This window comes from Ambystoma mexicanum, chromosome 2p (assembly GCF_040938575.1).
Source record: "Ambystoma mexicanum isolate Mex_15411 chromosome 2p, UKY_AmexF1_1, whole genome shotgun sequence".
Lineage (NCBI taxonomy): Eukaryota > Metazoa > Chordata > Amphibia > Caudata > Ambystomatidae > Ambystoma > Ambystoma mexicanum.
Window position 1 is genome coordinate 262630339 of NC_090923.1, and position 21284 is coordinate 262651622.

The following is a 21284-nucleotide window of genomic DNA, read 5'->3' on the forward strand; positions in this document are numbered from 1 at the left end:
GAAGCTAACCAATTAAAGGGCTCAAGGCCCAGATGGGATTGCGTATAAAACTAAATCCAGAGCTGTGGTCATCTTTCATCAGCAAAATATTTAAGGAATACAATCAGGAACAAAACGTCCCGGAATCATGGCGAACGGCTGTAGTGGTCCCAATTTTTAAGCGAGGAGACAGAGAGGACCCAGCGCACTATCGACCCATCTCGCTTTTGGATGTCATCAGGAAAATCTTTGGAGGTGTTGCACTGGAAGCCTTCCAAAACTGGCTGAAAAGGGAAAATAGAACAGACCCCTTTGAAACGGGTTTTGTAAAGAACGCAGGGACCACCATGAACATACTAATGCTGAGCACAATAACAGCAAAGGTCGTTCAAATGGGCCAATGAGTGCACATAGCATTTATTGACCTGGTCCAAGCCTTTGACCAGGTCAACAGAGATCTGCAATGGGAAAAGTTGGAGAACATACACTGTCCTGAGCCAATACTAGCTCCAATAAAAGCACTCTACCGACATACATTGATGAAGGTGCGGTTAAGCCAAGCAGGCCTCCTGTCTGAAGGTATCAAAACATCAAGGGGTGTCAAACAGGGCTGCCCCCTAGCTCCTGCATTGTACAATGCCTTTATTATGGACTACGCAGACACGGAGGATAAGGTGAGATGCTTCCCACCAAAGATAGGAGGAGAAACGGTATTGTGTCTTCTTTACGCAGATGATATTATTTTATTAGATCTTACAGCAATCGGACTGCAGAGGCAATTGTCCAACTTGGCAAATTATTTCAAGAACAACAACTTAGAAATGAACACAACAAAAACCAAGGTGATGACATGGGAAACCTCAGCGAGAACGAAACAAAAACAGAACTGGTACGTCGAGGGTCAAACGCTCGAAAATGTTAGCACCTTTAAATACTTGGGAGTTACATTAAGCAACCACCCTACGGAGAAACCAATGCAGAACCTGCTTTGGTCAAAAATGAAAGTCTTGACCACACAAGCGCGAATTATCGATAGAAAATATCAGCAACAACCTTTTATAAATCAAAGGTGGTTCCAGCTATATTAAATGGGACTGAGGCCATTCCTTCTCTCCCGGACATTCTCTGGAGCAAACTGGAGAGCTATTTTTGGAGACAAGTACTTGGACTGTCAAAGAGCACTCACATGCTATCTATCAGACGCAAATTGTGTTTCCCCTCTCTTAAAGCCATCAAAGAGTGAAACATGTTGATGTTGTATCGTAAAATCTTACTAGACATCAAGCCAAAAGCCCTGTATGTGGCTGGGAAAGAAAAGGAGAGGGACAACATTCAAGTACTGACAAATTGGAAAAACCAGAACACTGTCCTATTGAACGAGATCAATGCCTCTGCAGAGCAGCTTCTAACAAACCCAGATAGTGTGTGCAAAAAACATTTTGAACTGGACTGGATAGCCACTGACAAGATCGCGAACAGCTACAGTTTGACTAAACAATTCCCCACAACAGCCAAGAAAATAAACGATACCAGAAGCTTCCTGGAAATATTTGCGGACAAAACTCGTAGCAGGTCTTTTCTGAGATTTCGCTTAAATTAACTAAAAACAAATGAAGTACTCTTCATAAGGAAACAATCCACAACGGACAAGTGGAGATTTTGTAATAAGGAAGATGAAGTGGAAACAAGCAGACACCTGCTTTTGAGCTGTGATGGGACACATCAAGCAAGAAATACAGTTTTGGGGAAAATTATGGCTGCGTTTACAACTTTAACAGAAGATGCATGGTGGAGGGTGTTGTCAAATGGTGACGACACCAGCTGTGTGATCGGGGTAACCACTTTTTTAAAATCATTGACTTAGAGAAAAACTTTAGATGAAAGACAGAGGTCTAAAGATGCAAGGCCTAAATACATCTAAGGAGTTGCCCATCTTGCCCCCCAAGCCTTCAGGACCACGCCTGGCTCTCTCAACTAGAAGCCTAGACCACCACATTGATACATTGACTGTTCGGGGGTCACCAAGCAATACTTAAGGGACCTTAGGGGGCCAACTCTCAAACTCTTGACTTTGATGAACTAAACAAGATGACTTATTTTTTTTTTTTTAGCTGGTTGCAACAGGCTGGATCTCTCTTCTGGGACGGAGCAACTTTTTATTGACTTGATCTTTTGTAAAAATTGTTAATTCAATTAAATCAAATTAAAAAAAGGTAGTTTTATTACATCAGGCGCTGGTTAAGGTAGTTTATAGCTGAAATGTAGTATTACTTGTTAGAAGGTTGCTCAGAAAGAACAGACCTTGGGCCTCATTACACGGAAGGCGGTAAGGGATTACCGGTACCGGTAAGGGTACTGGTACCGGTAATCCCTTACCGCCTTACTACGAGGTCCCTTCGCAGGTCCCTACCTTAACGGCTGGTTTTACAAGCCGTTAAGGACGGGACCCTCAAATGGACCTTGGAGGCAATTACGGTACCGCAATTTGCGGTACTGTAATTACTGCCTTCCCCATTCCCATTGAGCCCTATGGGGGCAAAAATGGGAATGGGGATATGCCATGGTGAATGGGGAATTACCGCCCCCGCACACCTTGGAATGGGGTGGTAATTATGCCATTCACCATGGCAGACTCTGTAAAATACCGGCGGCAACCATGGCACTGCCATGGTTACCGCCTTCCGTGTAATGAGGCCCCTAGACTGAAAGATATCCCTGAGGGATGTGTTTTGGGTGGGGCAGTTAGCAAATGGGAATGCCTATAGGTCAATCGGTGGGTAAATAATCAACATCGCCCACAGGCTTGGTGTCCCACTTGCATCTCATCTCTGGTCCATCGTCACTTCTCATGACAATAGGATTGGCTTGTGGGATGCTTTCAGTGCCAGGAAATAGCCAAAACAAAAAAATGGAAAATGTTGATCTTGAAATGTTTTCCAGTAGCTCAACAGTACACAGCTTGGGTGCTGCAGAGACACTCCTCATCCCGCAATCATGTCATTGAATTTGTCCCTTTCACTTTTGATCCTTATTGACTACTCCACTCCTCCATCTTTGCAAATCTGCCTTCTTCTTTCATTTGCTCTTAGAGATCTCATGCACATATGATAGGATATGATTAGCTGCATGCTACTGAACAGGTGTCAGGGAGCTCAGAAACAGAGGATGTATCTAATGGTAACATTCTGCATCCTCGGTGTCCCATCTGATGCTGGCTTTCTCTTCCGGTCTGTGCCACTGTGCTCTCCTCTCCTAACAGCTGCTTTTCCCTCGCTCGCCCCTGCTACACCATTTCACCTTTATAGAAGGAGCATCAATGGTCGAATTGTACGAAAAAAGTAGTGGAACTATGTCCCTACTGGCCAGCAACCCCTTCCTCAAAACCCCAGCACCACGCCACATCCCACACACAATGCAAACCCTGAACACAAGTGCCTGATGTTTAAGGGAACGTTGATTGCAGGGCACTGAAAGTGCAAGTTTCAACTTCTTCCTACAACTTTATTTTAAAACGGAACTATTCCGGGACCTTTTAAGTTTTTTAGTTTTTTAAATAAAGGTATGAGAACAGTAAAACTTTATTGAAAAAAAAATATAGAAGCAGCTCCCCCAACCGCACCTGCCACTTCAATCACTGAGAAGCACACTTTCCTTCTTCCCTGGCGTCTCTTATTCCCATCCTCGGCTGCCATGGAAATGGAACAATTTCCCTTTTGACCTGCTTTTCTATTTTCCCTGGCGAACTGTTGAATTGGGCAGTATTTTTCCCCCAAAGGGGACATTTCCACTATCTACAGACTGCCAATCACGCGCTAAATATGATAACGTCTTTGTTCTGCTCAGGCATTTTCACAAGTACTGCAGCCTGTCTCCAAAATGATACATCCCAGATATATGTATTTTATCAATGACTTTTCTCAGAATGCCCCACTACAGCAGGTCATAGTGAAGTGTTTTGAAATGATTTCTTTCAACGTCTTCTTACAATTTAAGAGCCAGAAAATCCCTACAATTTGATCCCATATCTGTAGTGTGGGGCTTGCATTGCCTTATGGAATGCAAGCAATGGAATGTTAGTTGTAGATGGAACCCTGGGTTACTTCAGGGTTCTACAGTGCACAGATGAGGATTCAGGAGGGGAGATAAACCTAAGAGGTTGCCTCTACCTATGCTCTCCTCAACGCTCTAGGCTGTTACCCTAAAACTACGATAAAGTTCACTTACATGTTGTAAATGCTGGCTCCTGTGTGTTCCCTGCTTCCCGTCTACCAATCCTGGGTCGAGACACTTCAATATCCTTTCTGTTTTCAAAGCGTTTGAGCTTCATAGCCACACTTACTTTTGCGTTAAAATGCATGGCAACTATTTTCACACAAAATCCATGCATACATGAAAGCATTGGTGTTTCATGGGCGCATATTTAGCATGTTGGGTGTTGGAGAGGTCAGCATTGTGGCCCAGATAAAATGAACCAGCTAAAATGCAAACGCAGGTTCCTGCATTGGTACTTTAGAACGCATACACACAATGGGGTACTCATACCACCAGTATATGTATACCTACTCAAACCACCAGCACACGATGCAGTTTGGATCCCAATTTAGTATCCAACCAGTGCCTGCCTTATTATCTTAACCGCACTAACTCATTCCATCACCGGTGCACGTGTTGCATATTAACCAGCAACATATAGCAATTACATGTTGCTAAACATTGAGATTCTCCAAACTTGAAACTCCGATAGTGCCCTCGAAGATGACTCATGACACCCCAAACAGGGATAGCATATGTGTATTTGCAGCCATCTGTGCAGCGCACACCACAAACTCAATAGCTTCTAGATGCTACCGTCCCAAGATAAAACAGGAGGGGAACGAGCCGAGCGATACAAAGAGCTCGAATGACGATCAAGAGGTGGAGTATGGATCAAGCAAGACCAGAAGTGAGAAAAGGAAGTAGGAGCCGGCACAGGGAGGGGAAAGAAGCCTTAATAAGAGGGCACGTGGACAGACAGTGGCAACATCAGAGTTTAAGAATGAGCTTAGAAAAGGTGAGTGTTCATGTGGCATTTGAGGAGTGTGAGAGATCTAGAGGTTCTCCACTGTCAGGGGCCAAGCACTGAAAAGCTGCTCTAGCTGCTGCTTTTTCAATTTTACAATGGAAGGATACCATTAGAGTCTGTATTGCTGCCAGTGTGTTTCCGATAACAGCATGCACTTTTCATTCGGTAGAGAACGTTAAGTGGATCCAGGCGTGAACCGTGCCAAGCTTCTGTGATGGGAGGACGTGGTGTATTTGTTTTCATGCCAAAAATCAGTGAAACTGCCAGGGACGTCATTTAGGGGTCGCTGGGTGTCGCACTTGCGACCACTGAGGTCTCCCTTGCTACCCCAAAAAAAAGAAAAAATATATGTCTATAATTATTTTTTACAAATTGAAGCAGCTGGGCTGTGGCCAATGCCATGTGCCTCTTTGTTTCTAGTGTTTCTAGAGTGGCTGGCTTTCTTGTTCAGGCTTCTTAAAAAAACAGGGGGTTCAACAAGTGTAACGCTTTGAGTAGTGACCCTAAATAAGAAAGAATTTCACAATGCAGACAAAAAGATCCCAACATTTTTTAGAGTAGAATAAGCATCCATTTCGGACCATGTATTTTGCTTTTCGCAAGCTGTAGTTATAGAATACGTTTCTGCCTATACTTATGGTGAACGATTCTTGCATGAAATGTATATAACGTGATATTGTAACATTTTTGTTCATAGTGTAATTAGAAACAATGCTATGTGATGCCACTTCCTGTTTTGTCAAGGGGTAAGCGGTCCTGTTCCATCGCTTCTCGTGATGGCACTTCCGGTGGGGTCAAATTGCAACACTTCCTGTGATGTCATCAGAGGTCAAGGGTCATATGATGTCACTTCCGCTACCCCTGGCATTTTGTTGAAATATCGTCCCTGGAACCTGCTCGAATTTATTACTTTTTGGACAGTTTATTTTTGGTGGTCTGTTGGCCCACATACATGCTGATGCGTAGTCCACAGGACACATGATTCAATGCAGAGTATGGGCCTCATTATGACTCTGGCGTTAAGGATTTAACAGCGCCGTAAAAGGGGTCAGCGCCGTTAAACCCTTAACGCCTGATTACGAGGTCCCTTTGCGGGACCCGACCTTAACGGCTGGTTTTTCCAGCCGTTAAAGTAGGGACCCGCAAAGGGACTTTGGTGCTAATAACGGTACCGCAATTTGCGGTACCGTTATTAGCGCCTTCCCCATTCCCATTGAGCCCTATGGGGCAGAAATGGGAATGGGAAAGGGCCATGGCGGCATGGGGAATTACCGCCCCGCCAACCTCGGAATGGGGTGGTAATTCCCCATTCCCCCATGGCGGACACCGGCATGGACCATGGTGCTAATAGCACCATGGTCCTCCACCTGGGTCGTAATGAGGCCATGGGCCTCATTACGACCCAGGCGGTAAGTTACCGCCTGGGCCGTGACTTTACCACCATGGCGTAAACTACGTTTACGCCATGGTGGTTGGCGGACTTACCGCCCCATTCCGAGGTCGGCGGGGCGGTAAGTCCCCAATCCCCATTTACCCTTCCCCATTCCCATTTTTGCCCCATAGGGCATAATGGGAGTGGGGAAGGCGTTAATTACGCCACCGTAAATTACGGTGGCGTAATTAACTCCATGGTCCCTTAGCGCCATGGATTTTAACACCTGCTAAAAGCAGGTGTTAAAAGCGCCATGGCGCTAAGGGACCTCGTAATTGGCGGTAAGGGGTCGGCGCAGCTAACGCTGGCGCTAACCCCTTACCGCCAGGGTCGTAATGAGGCCCCATATGTGCCTGATTCATGGAATTTTTTGCACAGTGCAAAGTGCAAAATGACTTTGCACTGCCAACAAACACCCTGATTCACAGAGCAGTGCAAAGTGTATGGTTGTAGTGCAGAGTGACTTTGCACCAGGGCAAAGTCAGTGCTAAGTCACTTTGCACTGCAAACATACACTAGGACCCAAAAATATTGTCCAGCATTATGAAGGATGGACGCTTAAGAATTAACATGTTAAAGCAGCAATACATCGTGTGTCTGTCATCACATTCATGCATGGATTGATATGACTTTTTGTTTGTAAAATCACAAGGTGACAAATTAATTGGGGGCAGAAATGAGGCAAGGGTAGACCAAGGTTATGTCTGTTTAATTCTGTTTGATTTCACTCTCCGAGACCAATGTTTGTAAAATGCATTATGCGCACAAATGTCATACTCTTCAATAGCAATATGCATTAATGAAAACCCTAGCACCATTACAATACAAATCCAAAGTATCATGATGACATTATAAAAATATGACATTCCATCATACTCGAAAACAGTGTTTCCATTAGGGGCACATCTTATGTAAAAAGGTCACTTTCATTTTTAAAATGCTTAACTGCAGTAATGATGGAATATACTAAAACACGGAATGTGAGTTTAATCTCATGAATGAAGACTATGGCCCCAATTTACAGAAAGTTTAAAATGGCACAACTTGTCTTTGTGCAGAAAAAGAACACTTTGCGCTGGTCCGTCCCACTTTGTGTCATGCCCTTCCGCTTTGTGCTGCCTTGACCCCAGTGCATGGGAAGGGCCAGAGCAAATAAGGAGAAGGAGGCAGAACAAGTGCATCTCCTCATTAAAAGAGAAATATGAGATATAACATTGGCTTGGAAAGGGACGGCATTGTGCAAACTATAAACACACCACATCAAGGGCTTAGTAAATAGTATTCACAGAATCAATAGTGCTTTCACGTCGACTGCAAAGGTGAACAATTTTACCGCCGTCCGTAGCAAAGCACAAATGTGCAATGAACCCCCACATATAAAAGGCACAAGGAAATTCCACCAATCATTCGATTGCCACAATGCCGGGTCCTGCATGGTTAGCACTGATATTACTACACGGAAGGAGGAATAAGAGGAGGGTCAGAATTGAACATGAACAACAATATTTGGAATGCAAACAATGAGGTTCAATGAAGATACTGCTTCCTCCCATTTCATCCTAAACCTGGTCAGGGAGTGGGGGAAGGACCCGGCATCACCCACCATGTGCCCACAGGCTGTGACACCTCGGGTCGATGTGCTATCAGCCTTACACTTCCTGCCCAATGGATCATTCCAGCATACCACAACCATTGGAGGGGGTATTTCACAGTCCACACAACCAGGGAGCTTGCACCAGGACTTGTGCTGCATACTAGCACTGTGCAGGCAAGGTAAAGTTTATCCCAAGAAAGTTAGACAGTCACCCTCTTTCTGCTGACCAGGAAGAGCACTGCAGGCTGCCTTTGGAGGATGCTGGTGAAAAAACAGTGGTTGTGGGCAAATCGCTCCCCCCCACTGTAGAAGGGAAGAACAGGACACAATGCAGGTTGCCTGACTGGTAGGCCCCTGTGGTGGCAGCAGGGGAAGGGAGACCTCTGCTGTAACTTTCACTGGGGAGTGCTCTGTGGCTGCCCGCTTTGACTTGCTGGTGGGGCGGACTCATGAGGAGGCACACACTACCCCTCCAAACCCCCCCTCTGCCTACTCCTGGACACTTATCCTCCATGGCATCAGCATCAGGATGCTGGCCAATTTCTGTTGTGGAGCCACCAGCACTGCCCTGCACTCAACTGCTGGACTGCACTGCCCTCTTTTGGCAGGGGGCCCATGCGGGATGGCCCACACACGGGTCTCCTCCTCTGATCCTGTGGCACTTTTGGTTGCTCCTGGTGTGGTGGGGACCGGTACTGACGTTGCAGTGGTGGCACTCTCCTGGCCCTTCCACCTCTGCTATGTTGGCTTGTGGCAAGCTGCACTGATACCACCAGAGCCACAAGCCCACTTCGGACCCACAACTGTACTCCCATCCTGCCTTGACTGCCACTTTAGGATACTGCCATTGCCACTATCAGATCTGGTGGCTAACAGCTGGGGTGTGTCGGTGTCTGTGCCCTGCAGATGTCTACAACTGTCAGCCTTCTAGCATATTGCTAGGTACCCCAGAGGGAGCCCAGACCCAGGTTAGACTCACTGGTGTGGGGGATGGCTTGCACCCTGAGTCAGTCACCCACAATGGTCAAAGATAAAAACAAGAGAATATGTACTCTAAACAAAATGGAATAAATGCATGGTGCCTTCCCTCTGGGGCCTCCAGATCTACCCCCTCGGACACCGGGATGTTGAAGGATGATGCTCACCCCACTACCCTCTCCCAGGAAGATGTTATGAGTGCTATTGCAGACTCCAGGACCTCAATGGAGGGGAATATCGATGCACTCAGCTCAGACTTCTCGCTCCTTCACCATGACTTACACAAGTTTGCATTCAGAATAGGTGAAGTGGAATGGCGAATCTCAGATTCTGAGGACACCCTCTGTGCAGTAGAAAACTGCCTGTCTGTGGTTACCCAAACAATGAAGGCCGTTGAAGACAGAGTTGAAGATGGTGAGGGACGCTGGCGTAGGGAAAACCTGTGTATTGTGGGATAGCCGGAAAAATCTGAAGCCCCCAGCATGGAGCTTTTTTTGGAATCCTGGCTGACAGACATTGTTAAACCTAAAACCCTCTCAAACTTCTTCTCTATTGAAAGGGCGCACTTAGTCATGACTGGGTCCCTGACTCCTGGAGCGCGGCCCTGCACTGTGATAGCTAGACTCCTTAACTATCGTGTCCGAGATGCTCTGCTGCAGTTAGCACAAGTGAACAAGCCCATCAAATACAATGGCACCAAGATCTCCTTTTTCCCCAACTACACTAGGGAGGTCCAGAAGGCCCGCCAGACTTTTAATGTGATCAAGAAATGTATCCATGTATGGAGTCAAATTTGCCCTCTTCTTTCCTGCGCTTCTCAAAATACACTACAATGGGACGATCCAAACATTTGCAGATCCTCAAACAGCATCGACATGGGCAGACACTCACCTGGGAAAGGATCCCAGGAGGCACGGGTGGGGGAGCACATGATGGAAATACCTGACCAACCACACCCCTCTAACGCATCATGATCTCCATCGCCTGTGGTGCCCCTCACCCAGTTGACACCTCACAATTATCGGGGAGTGCAGACTAAGACCTCTTGAGCCTCATGGAGTCATTTGTTTTTCTTACTCCTTTTGACCTGGCGCTCAGAGCCCTTGACATTGCATTTTGTCATTTGTACCTAGATTGGTGACAAATTTGTCACACATGTTTGGGTGACAGGTACTTCCAGTTTTAGCAAAGTATGGGGTGGTTATGAAGTTGGGGTTTGTGAGGTTTGTTATGCAGCACAAGATGTGGTTGTGAAGATGTGTTGGTGGGGGTTGCATCTCAGGTGTATTTGGGGAACCACTCTGGGATCAGATTTTATTTCCCTCCTCATGACATGATGGGGGCCACTGATGTAAACATGACACTCAAGTTGATATCCTGGAATGTGAATGGCCTGTGCTCCTGGGCTAAATGGGGCTTGGTACTCCAGTTCCTGTATAGATACTTCCCAAATATAGCTTTCCTCCTCGAGACACACTTGGCAGTCCAGACTGACATTTTTTCATGCAAACTAATTACACAACACACGTAGGCTTTTTGCCGGGGCTCCAGTGGGGTATTGGTACTCATCCAAAAGCGAATGCCCCTTTGCATACCCCAAGTGAAGATCCAGTGAATCCTGGGGGGTGACTTTAATAAGGTAATGGACTTGTGGATTGTTTGCACTTACCGTCCGGCAGGGATCCAACTGTGCCCACAAAACTGCACACCTTTACGTATTCATTTGACCTGTTTGATGTGTGGAGAACGGTCAATGAACACTCCAGGGGTTACTCCTTCCACCCTGGGGCACACACCTTCATGTATAAAATAGATGTTTTCTTTCTATCACAACTGAAGGCACACAGATTGTGTCAGCTAGATACCTGGCACAAGGAATCTTTGACCACTTCCTGCTCCTCATGGAACTGGAGAGTGGCAGGCTCAGACATAAAATGAGGTGGTGCTTCAGCAACTATTACCTTAGCTTTCTGGATATATCAGAAGGGATTGTGTCTAAAATCGAAGTGTATTTCACACTTAAGACGAGGTTGGTTGAATGTCCAGTGGTGCTCTGGGAGGCTTACAAAGCAATGCTGAGAGGCAGGCTAGTTTCCCTGATCTCATCAAAACACATGGCCCCGTCACAGCGGGTAAGGGAGGCTAAATCTGCAACTGAGACCCTGGAGGAGGACTTTCTTCTGTCAGACTCCACTGTCACACACAGACTCCTCTTGACGGCAGAGAAAAACACTTTGAAATATCCAATTACATAACATCGGGCAGGCACACAGGGATGGTTGAACCTATGACACAGGAGATAAGGCTGGAAAGATGCTAGCTTGCCTGGAATGCCACAAGGAGGGAAATAGGCACATCTGGGAAATGTTAGACGAGGGCGGAGTGGGCCACACTGATGACTGTAAGATCACCAAATGCTTTGCACAGTACTACGAAAAGCTGTATCGGGCCCCTCTGACTGCCGAACAGGATGGTTGCAACCCTCTTGGTGATGTCATGCTCCCCCCATCTCTCCATAGAACAGTCGACCACCTTTGTGGCGTAAATTACAGAGGAAGAGATTGCAGAGGCCAGCCCCCAGCTGCAATCTGGAAACCCCTTCCCCAATGGGTTCCTGGAGGAGGTTTGGAAGACAACGGGTGACCTGACAGTGCAAAACCAACTCAACCTGTTCCTACATAGTAGAGAGGAAGGCTCCTAGCGCTTTTTCAGTAAGTTAGGGTTTATCTAGTAACAAAGTATTTGGAAAGTTTCAATGTTTAATGATATGTGCACACCCTGGGTTTAGTCAATTTTCTCAGCCAAAAGTTTCCTGAACACATCAAGTTGTTATCCAAACCTTCATATGCTGCAGATGGAGCCAGTATGAGACTGTGGTTGGAGTAATAGTATCATACTTGGATCACAGAGACTGGACCTTCAGATCATTCAATCAATCAAGTCAATCAATCCATACATTATAATAAGTCAAAGTTTCTTAATTTGAATATTGCATATATCCATCAAAGAATTACAAACCATAACAAATAATAAAATAGCGAAAAAATATAAAAAGGTATATAAAACATTATATCAAAATGCCCATAATAGCCACAGGTCCTGTCAATTCATTCACTGTACATACAGTTCATTTCAGACTCAATTGTGGACCCATAGGGTTATTTCTCCAATTCACCATGCTGCTAAAGCAAAATAGGTCAGACTGTTTATTTCTTCGAGGGATTGAAGAAGTTGCTCAAAGGAAGAGATTGTGTCGTGGGGACCAACAATATTCAGTCTAGTGATGCAGGCATCTTTGTGAGTTATTTACCAAGTAATTCTGGCTCTTCTGAGCAGAAGATGGTTTGCATGGTATTAGCACCAGGGCACACTTTGGTCTGGTAAAGATTAGGGTGCTGATTCATGGAATTATTTGTGTGGAAAATCAGGGATTTGTATGTCATTCTGCATGAAAAACCCCATTCATCGATTCATGGAATGGAGTGTGTGGCACTATTTTGTAACTTGCGGGGACTTCATGCAGGCTCAGCATGTCTCTGCGACCAATCAAGTTCCTTGAGAAAAACACCACAAAGAGCATCGGTGAGACCTGCACAGAGGGCGGATTAGGGAGCGGAACTCATGAAATTAGGAAGAACAAAGGAAAAAGTGGGCGTTAAGAGGGATGGGCCACAGGCAGTCTTTAGCATGCCCACAAATGCGCATGACAAAGCCTATTCATGGATGTTACCGCGCAATCTTTCGCCTGGGAAATTACCATGCTAATCCCTCCATCTCTCCACCACCCAAAGGCAGGCGTAAGTACACTTGTGCATATGAATCGCAGCCCAGAGGTGGGTTTGCATGTTGGATTTAGTGATGCTTGTACCTAGCCAAGGATCCGATTAGACTTAGGGGTGCACATACGCAGCGTAGTGTGGCGCAGCAACAGTTTCCAGGGGTTTCCAAACATATTTTCTGAGTTTACCAGAGTTACGATACATTGTACGCATGTTGCCAGGTGCCGGTAATAGTAATGCAGGACCAGGCGCAGGGTCCACAAGATGCAGGCATGCTTGTAGGGGACCCCACACACTGTTTGAAGGGTGCGTGTATTCACACCCAGGGGGAGCACGCAAAGTAAGCTGTTCTGGCTGTTTTTGCTTTGCATGGGAGCGTGTCAGAGGCATTCCGGCAGCAACTTGTATATACGGTTAATTTGCGCAAAAGAATTCCATGAATATGCAGGGCACACATTTTTTATTCTGTACGCAGGATCACACAGTGTCGTTATCTGTGCGCGGCTCTTGCAGGATGAATGCACTCTTTTTCCATGAATTGGCCCCTAGTTTTTTGCCCTAAGGCAAATGTTGTCTTAATACTAATACTGTGCAATGATGCACTTCTACTAGTGCAATATTTCCTTAACTTTGCCCTAGATGATCCTCTATTTATGTACAGTGAATGAATTGATAGGTATATTCCAGGTTACATATTGGATGGATTGTTTTTGCTTGTTTTGCACGTGTTACAATTACAATAAATAGTCCTTTCCAGCTCATGGAATGCTAGAGAAATGTGCTGCTCTACACAGCTAGTTTGTATATAGGCTTAGGATGAATCGAATATTTTCACACAGGTGCTTCTTGCTATATTGAGAGTTTCCTGCCTACTAGACCTTCACACTTTTCCAATGCAGCTAATATTACAATATGAATTCCATAGTTCTAATGCCAATTAAAAATATATTCGAAACGAGTCTGAATATGTCAGGGAAGGTGTTGAAATAGCGTGAACTAAAAAAATCTGCCAGCCAAAATGCGATGGACCTCCTTACACTATTATCAAAAAGGAAATGTTCTGTGTTTAGGTAATTGGGACCTCCTTACACTATTGTCAAAGTGGAAGTGGTCTATGTTAAAGTAATTGGGCACAGTAGGATTTTATACTAATTGATACCTTTGTCATTTGATCACGAAAGGTTTTAGTTGAATCTTTGCCTTTCTTACTTTAATTTGTTTCTTTTTATTATCAGATGATTATTATTCCAAAGAGTAGAGCTTGTTATCGAAAAGCCAGACTATTATTGTGGCATTTCATTGACTTCAAAGCAGGGGCCTTTCGCTCTCATTCCACAGTTGGGAGACCTGTTCAGAGTAAATCAGAAGAGGCAGAAGTTGTTCTGAATTTCATTATTTCAACTTTGGCACAAAGTGGAGACGGATTATGCTAAAATGTATTTTTAGATTGAGGCATTTCAAATTTCCCAGAATAACATCAATGTCAATATTTATGTAGCATCTCATATTTCGGTTTATCCCAGTATCCATTACATATTTAGGGAAATGTGTGATGCCTGTTGTAAGATATTGTGTTACTTAATGGTTTTCTTTTTACATGTTTATTGAACTGAAATGGTCGAAATACGTCACGTGCCATCTACAAATGTTCAATGAATATGTGAGTCTACATGCAGGGTGAAGCTTGTAGGTAGCACATTAGACAAACGCTTTGCCCCTGACCTATCATCCCGACCATTATATTTTATTTGATAAATATTTTTTTTTAAAATGCCCTGGCTCTATTTGCTCTTTATTAAAGTATTTTAGTGCCAACACGCAACAATTTACATTCCTTGCAGGCATGAGTAGGCAAATAATAAAACAATCAATGTTTATGATTAAGGGACCAGACTCCCTAAAACAGACTAAGTGAACTCGCTGGTGAAAAAAAAAAACCTTAATTGAGCTGGGAATTTCAGCAAGTTAAGAGTCTATGGCCCTCATTAGGACCCTGGCGGAGGACCATGGTGCAATTTGCACCATGGTCCATGGCGCTAAGCTGCCAACTCCGCCAAGGTGGTTGGCGGACTTACCGCCCCATGCCGACCTTGGCGGGGCGGTAAGTCCCCAATCCCCATTTTACCCTTCCCCATTCCCATTCTTGCCCCATAGGGTATAATGGGAGTGGGGAAGGCGTTAATTACGCCACCGTAAATTACGGTGGCGTAATTAACAACAAGTCCCGTAGCGCCATGGATTTTTCCGCCTGCAAAAAGCAGGCGTAAAAATCATCCATGGCGCTACGGGAACTCGTAGTCTGGCGGAGAGGTACGCCATGCACTACGCCGGCGTAAAACCCTCTCCGCCAGGGTCCTAATGAGGGCCAATGAAATGTTCTCCCATTCTAGTACAGATTAGTCACCAAGCACATTTAGGATTACTCTAGAAGACTAGGCATTGATTTTGTCCAGGACTTTCAATGGAGGGCTCTCTTTGGGTGTCTTGCAGTAACTCCTGCAAAAGATCAGATAATACAGCAGACACTCTGGGTAATTGCAAATCCTATTCTGTCCAGAAAAAGTGGACGGGTGTGACATGTTATTATGTGGCATGGATATAATCAACACAGTTATAATACTCCATTGCATGCATTACTAGTAACTCACGCTATCTTTCTGATAAAGGTAACCCACACTGGGAGACCATTTGTGGGACTGTATAAAACTGCATGCTATCAGAAAAATAGTGGCACCAAGAGGTTGTCACAGTGGAGATGTTTTTCATCGTCTCCTGCAGTCTACAGGCTCTTGATAAGAATCACATAATCACAAGTAATGGCTTCAAATAAGTCTATCATCACTGGGATAGAATCCCATCTGCAAACTTGTTTTTGATTTACTTTTGTTACACAAAGTGGAGCAAATTTTGTTTTCCAATAAAAAAAAATGTCCCCTCTAAAAGTGGCACACTTTCTGCATGTTTGCTTTATGGTAAAAAAGAGCTGTCAATGTTAATATTTGAGCTGCCTCCTTGTTCACTGAGTCCGTGATATATTCACTGCCAATAACATAGTGGAAATGTGTATACTTCGTTTATGTACAGTCCACAGGCCCGCTAATTAGATGAAATGTAAAATGGCCATGTTTCAGATTTATAGTTACATGCATGTATATCAATTTGTCATGTTATCCCCCTTTCTGAGTCCATAAGGAAATTAGATAATATTATCCAGCTTCACTGTGGAACTCCCTTGCCCTATCAGAAAATAAAGGAAACAATAATATGATTCAGGGAAGGTTACTCCAACTTGAACCTGCCTACCCACAATGGGGCCTTGGTCCAATGCCAGTATCGTAGCATTCTATACATCGAATGCTAGATGAAAAAAATAACCATTTGGCCAAAGATATATGTTTTTTTTACAACCGAAAACATGACCAAAACTGATTTAAAATGAATAAAGTTACTATATGTGCCTTGAACTCAATTATTGTCAGAATGTTATAGTGCACCTATGAGCACATTTCACACCGTAAGCAGGAGGGTGAAAAATTGCATAGGAGTTTGAATACAATGGAATATATCAGTTGTAAACACACATGTAGGTGAAAATATCATTATGACTTTACCAAGATTAGAGAATCACATTAAAGTAGAAAGGAGTAAATCACAGTGGCCTAAACCTGAGAGGAAATATGACATTGGGGCATACGTATTTACACATATTACATTAAATTAATGAGACATATGACAGGGTACACCTGGGGAATATCACAAAGTTAGTAGCAGAGAGTAAACATCACAGGGTGTAACTAGTAGCAGATGCCCCTGTTGGTGGACCTAGATGCTAAAATCACACAGGGTGAACGTTGGATCAAATATCAGTGTCAAAGGGGATTCCAGAATGCTGGCCTATAAAGACGCAGCCTAATCCTGCAGCTCATCGTTCCTCTCCTTTATGATGTATACTTGAAGATAATGAACTCAAAGAAAGGCAATTGAAGTGGCAGAGAATCCAATCCCTAAGAAGCCTAAGCAGACTATGGAGATGAGTAACACCCCCAACTCTCAAGACATCTACACCCTCCTGCTACAGGTGGTACAAGAGGTCAGTGACGTCATGGCTGAACTTAATCTAATGGTGTCCCAACTGTAAAACAGGGTCACAGATTTGGAAAAAGGCTCAATCACCATGGGCACAGAAATCACAGGAAGCTTCAGAGCCTATACCAAGCTGAAGGATTAACTCCAGAAGGAAAGGAGAAATACCTTGCATTGGATTTAAAGCTACAAGGTAAAAATCAAAGACTGGTTGGTATAGAAGAAATAGCAGAATCCAACAGCGACAATTTGATTCCCTTTGTGATAAAAGTTTTTAAGGATTGTTTCAACTTTGACTCAATTACTTTAAATGATATTGATCATGTTTATAGAGTTGGGAAGAAACTGGGTCCTAGAGCCAGACAGAGGGCCTCATTCCGACCCTGGCGTTAACCAAGGCGCTATTAGCGCCTTGGTTGACGCCGTTATTTTTCCGACTCCGCCATGGTGAATGGCGGAATACCGCCCCATTCCATAGTTGGCGGGGCGGTAATTCCCCATTCACCATGGGCCCTTCCCCATTCCCATTTTTGCCCCATAGGGCTCAATGGGAATGGGGAAGGCGCTAATTACGGCACCGTAAATTACGGTGCCGTAATTAGCTCCAAGGTCCCTTTGCGGGTTGGTTTTTTAACGCCTGCAAAAAGCAGGCGTTAAGTACCAACCCGCAAAGGGAACTCGGAATAGGGCGGTAAGGGTTTAACGGCACCGGTCTCGTTACCGGTGACCGTTAACCCTTACCGCCCTTCTCGGAATGACCCCCATATTCTGATTACTTTTGCAAACATCAGGACAAAGGAAAATCTAATGAAACAGCTTGGATTAAGAGCAGCGCCAGTTATAAGGGAGCCCAATATTCTTGTATCCAGACTACCATAAGGAGACTGTTGATAAGAAGATTGTTTAAAGGAGCTAAAGACTTCGCCAGGCTTCGGAACATTGAAGTTTATTTGAATAAAACCAATGTCTTGACCCTGAGTTTATCTGGTGGGGAAAAAAAAACTACTTCTGACCACAAAGAAGCTATGGAGTGGCTTGAACTTTTAAGGGGTGACTATGCCTTTTTATCTGCCTTTATATCATAACTGGATCTGTTGCTCCCAACTCCTGGCTGGTATTTTTAGTTTTACCTTTTAAATGTTTTACTTGTGCACATTTTTCGTATTTTGTCTTAAGCTAAATATCCCTTTAAAATGGTGCCTCTGTGACCGGGTCGGTTTAACGTTTTGCAGGCCGAGTCATGGAATTATTGTGCGCTGAAAATCGCTGCACAAGTGTGCGAAAACCGCGCACATCGATTCATGGAAGTCCTTGCACGTGTAAATCCTGGGATGTGCGCTAAAATCGTGCATGGCGCACGCGGGCGAACACGTCATCAAACGGCGTGCGCTACACGCACAGCGAAAGTGCACATAGTGCAGCGCACACAACAAAAGTGGGTGGAACACGTGGCGTAACACGTGGAATGGGGAACAACGCGTGCAAATGTGGGCGTTACGGGGGAAGTACAGGAGGTAAATGCGCGGAACGCCCACATGCACGCCTACAACACATATTCATGGAATCGAACAGGGGAAATGTGTGCGCCAAAAAGACACGCTAATCCGGAAACATGTACACCAGCAGGAAGCAGGCGTACGTGGCCCCAGGCAGCATAAAGGTGCGTGCAAACAACAAACAAGCTCAGACGTTACATTGAATATACCATTCCTCGCAGCAGTGGTCGTGGGACACCACAGGAGGAGGTGGATAGCCAGGCCCAGAATTTTTACACCCTGTTCTCCCAAGAACTGAGCCCCTTGGAAAAGGTGCTCAATGTATTGCACTTCTTGGCCACTGGTTCATTTCAGCGGACAACTGCCATATTGGGGGGGTGTCACAGGCCACGCAGTCATGCTGCCTACACCAGTCGTTGGCCATCATAACTGCACACTCTTCAGTCCACAGGCACATATACATGCCCAGAACACCTGCAGAAAGGCAGGCTACCGTCCAGGACTTTTACGGGGTGGCACACTTCCCCAAAGTGCTAGGTGCCATTGATTGCACCCATGTGGCTCTACGTCCTCCCAGGGCAACTGAGCACATCTATAGAAAGCGCAAGCACTGGCATTCCATCAATGTGCAGGTAGTATGTGATGCCAAGGGAATCAACAACTCAGTATATGCCAACTATCCAGGGTCCACCCATGACAGTTTCATTTTCAGAATGTCACCCCTAAACTGGGACCTAGAAGCTGGGCGGCATGGCGATACATGGCTGCTTGGTGAGTATAAATGCCTCTGCACATGCATACATGTCAGATGCTGAGTAATGTCACAACCCCACTAATGATACCCATCATCACCTCCCCAGGGGACAGTGCCTACCCTCTGAGCACCCACATGATGACGCCAATTCGGAACCCCACCACACCACCCGAGGTAAGATACAACACAGCCCATATTGCAACCCGGGACATAGTGGAGTGCACATTCGGAGTGCTCAAGTCACGCTTTCGCTCCCTTGACCACTCTGGTGGGCAGCTGCTATACGCGCCCCCAGTAGTGTGCAGGATCATAGTGGCAGCATGTGTCCTGCACAACGTTGCAACCCGCCGGGGCCTGCCGGTGGACATGGTGGTGCCCCCACATCCCCAACCACATGCACGGCCACTGCGCACGGGAGGGGAAAGGGCACGTGGTGAGGCAGCCCGTACGCAGCTGGTGGCTAATTACTTCACCTAAAATCACAACCCTGTGGAGTGCACACAGCCCTGGCACATACCAGCTGACAATCAATGATGATGATGACATAAGGGACAGTCAACTGTCACAACCATACCAGACTGAGATTGGTCACCAGGAAGTGTTACATTGTGTGCATCCCTACCTACTGAATGACAACCAATGCTGTGTCACAAAAAGACACACATTTATGCTGCAGGAATGACTACCCCCTTGCAAAATACAACATGAAAATAGTGCCATGTCACCAAACCCCTCCCCATCTCAGCTACCCAACACACCATGGCATGTCATGCAATGTGAAAGCAACCAAATGAATGCAAAACACATGACACAAGTGTCACAAAGTGAACTGTCCCAAATGGAAACAGGCCACAGACAATATGCTCCCAGTAATCAATAACGAACAGCACACATGAACAAATACTTACCAGCAACACAATACAGCAACACAGGATGAAACAGTGGCAAAATATGACAGTAAAAAATCAAAGTAGTGCAAGTCTTACAATCTGAATAAGCCAGCACATCGACCCCTTCCAACTGTCAGGCAAATGTGTCATTGTACTGAATACAACATGAACTGCATCTGCAAGTGAGACAGCCTTGTGAAGACATGAAGAAGGTACCTGTGAATAAGGAGGAAGACATGGATGCACAAGCACATATCAATACACCATGCAGTGTTCAAAACAGCAACATTCCCCACTAGGGATGTCCACACAGTTTTGACGATGTATAGTCAAAATGTGGAGAAAAAAAAACTTGAATAGCAAAACATTTGAAAAAAAATGTCGAATTCAAAAATGTCGAAATTACATACATATAATAGAAAAAGTAATTAATTTGAAAATAAAATGGCAAAAAAAATCAAAAAAACAATGCTAAAATAACAATGTAAAATATCACAAATAGTAATGTTTTTAATGGGGGGGTCCCCCCCAAACTCCCCATCCCAAACCCCTACCCCACGCCCCCCTCCTCCCCCCTCCTCCCCATCCCCCCACCCCCCATGGATATACCTTTAATTATTATTTAAAAAAATGTTTAATTAAATATTTATTGCACTACCTTTTAATCAAATGTTTATAGTAGATAAAAAAAATCATATTTTTTAAAAAAAAGTTTCTATAGCTATAACTAACTATATACCAATTCTACTCTTTAATACCATATTGATATATTATAACACTTTCCTTATATTAACATTAACGAAAACATGACTGGACACCAGTTTTGACTACAGACTGCCCACACAGCTCATGGGAGCCCAATGTCACTGTGTAAGTCACTGTCACTTGGTCACATCCTTTGCAAGCCCATGGAAAGGGGAAGCAGGAGGGGTGTGTGTGTCATGAACCCAAGCATCTAGCCCAAAGACAGGACAAGCCTGCATGTGCCCAGCTGGAATACACAGTGGATTCCCACGGGAGCCACACAAGGCAACACACTGTAAATAAATAAATAAAAATACAAAAATAAAAAATGGCCATGTGTGGACCTGGGGGAGGGGAGGAGGAGCCCACCCACGCGGTTCGAGGACAGGGTGCACACCAACACCTACCTGCGTGGATGTTGCGAAAAAAAAAAATACCTCCATGGCTCATGGCCTGCATGGCTACGCCAATGTGGGAGAACTGCTGTCACTCT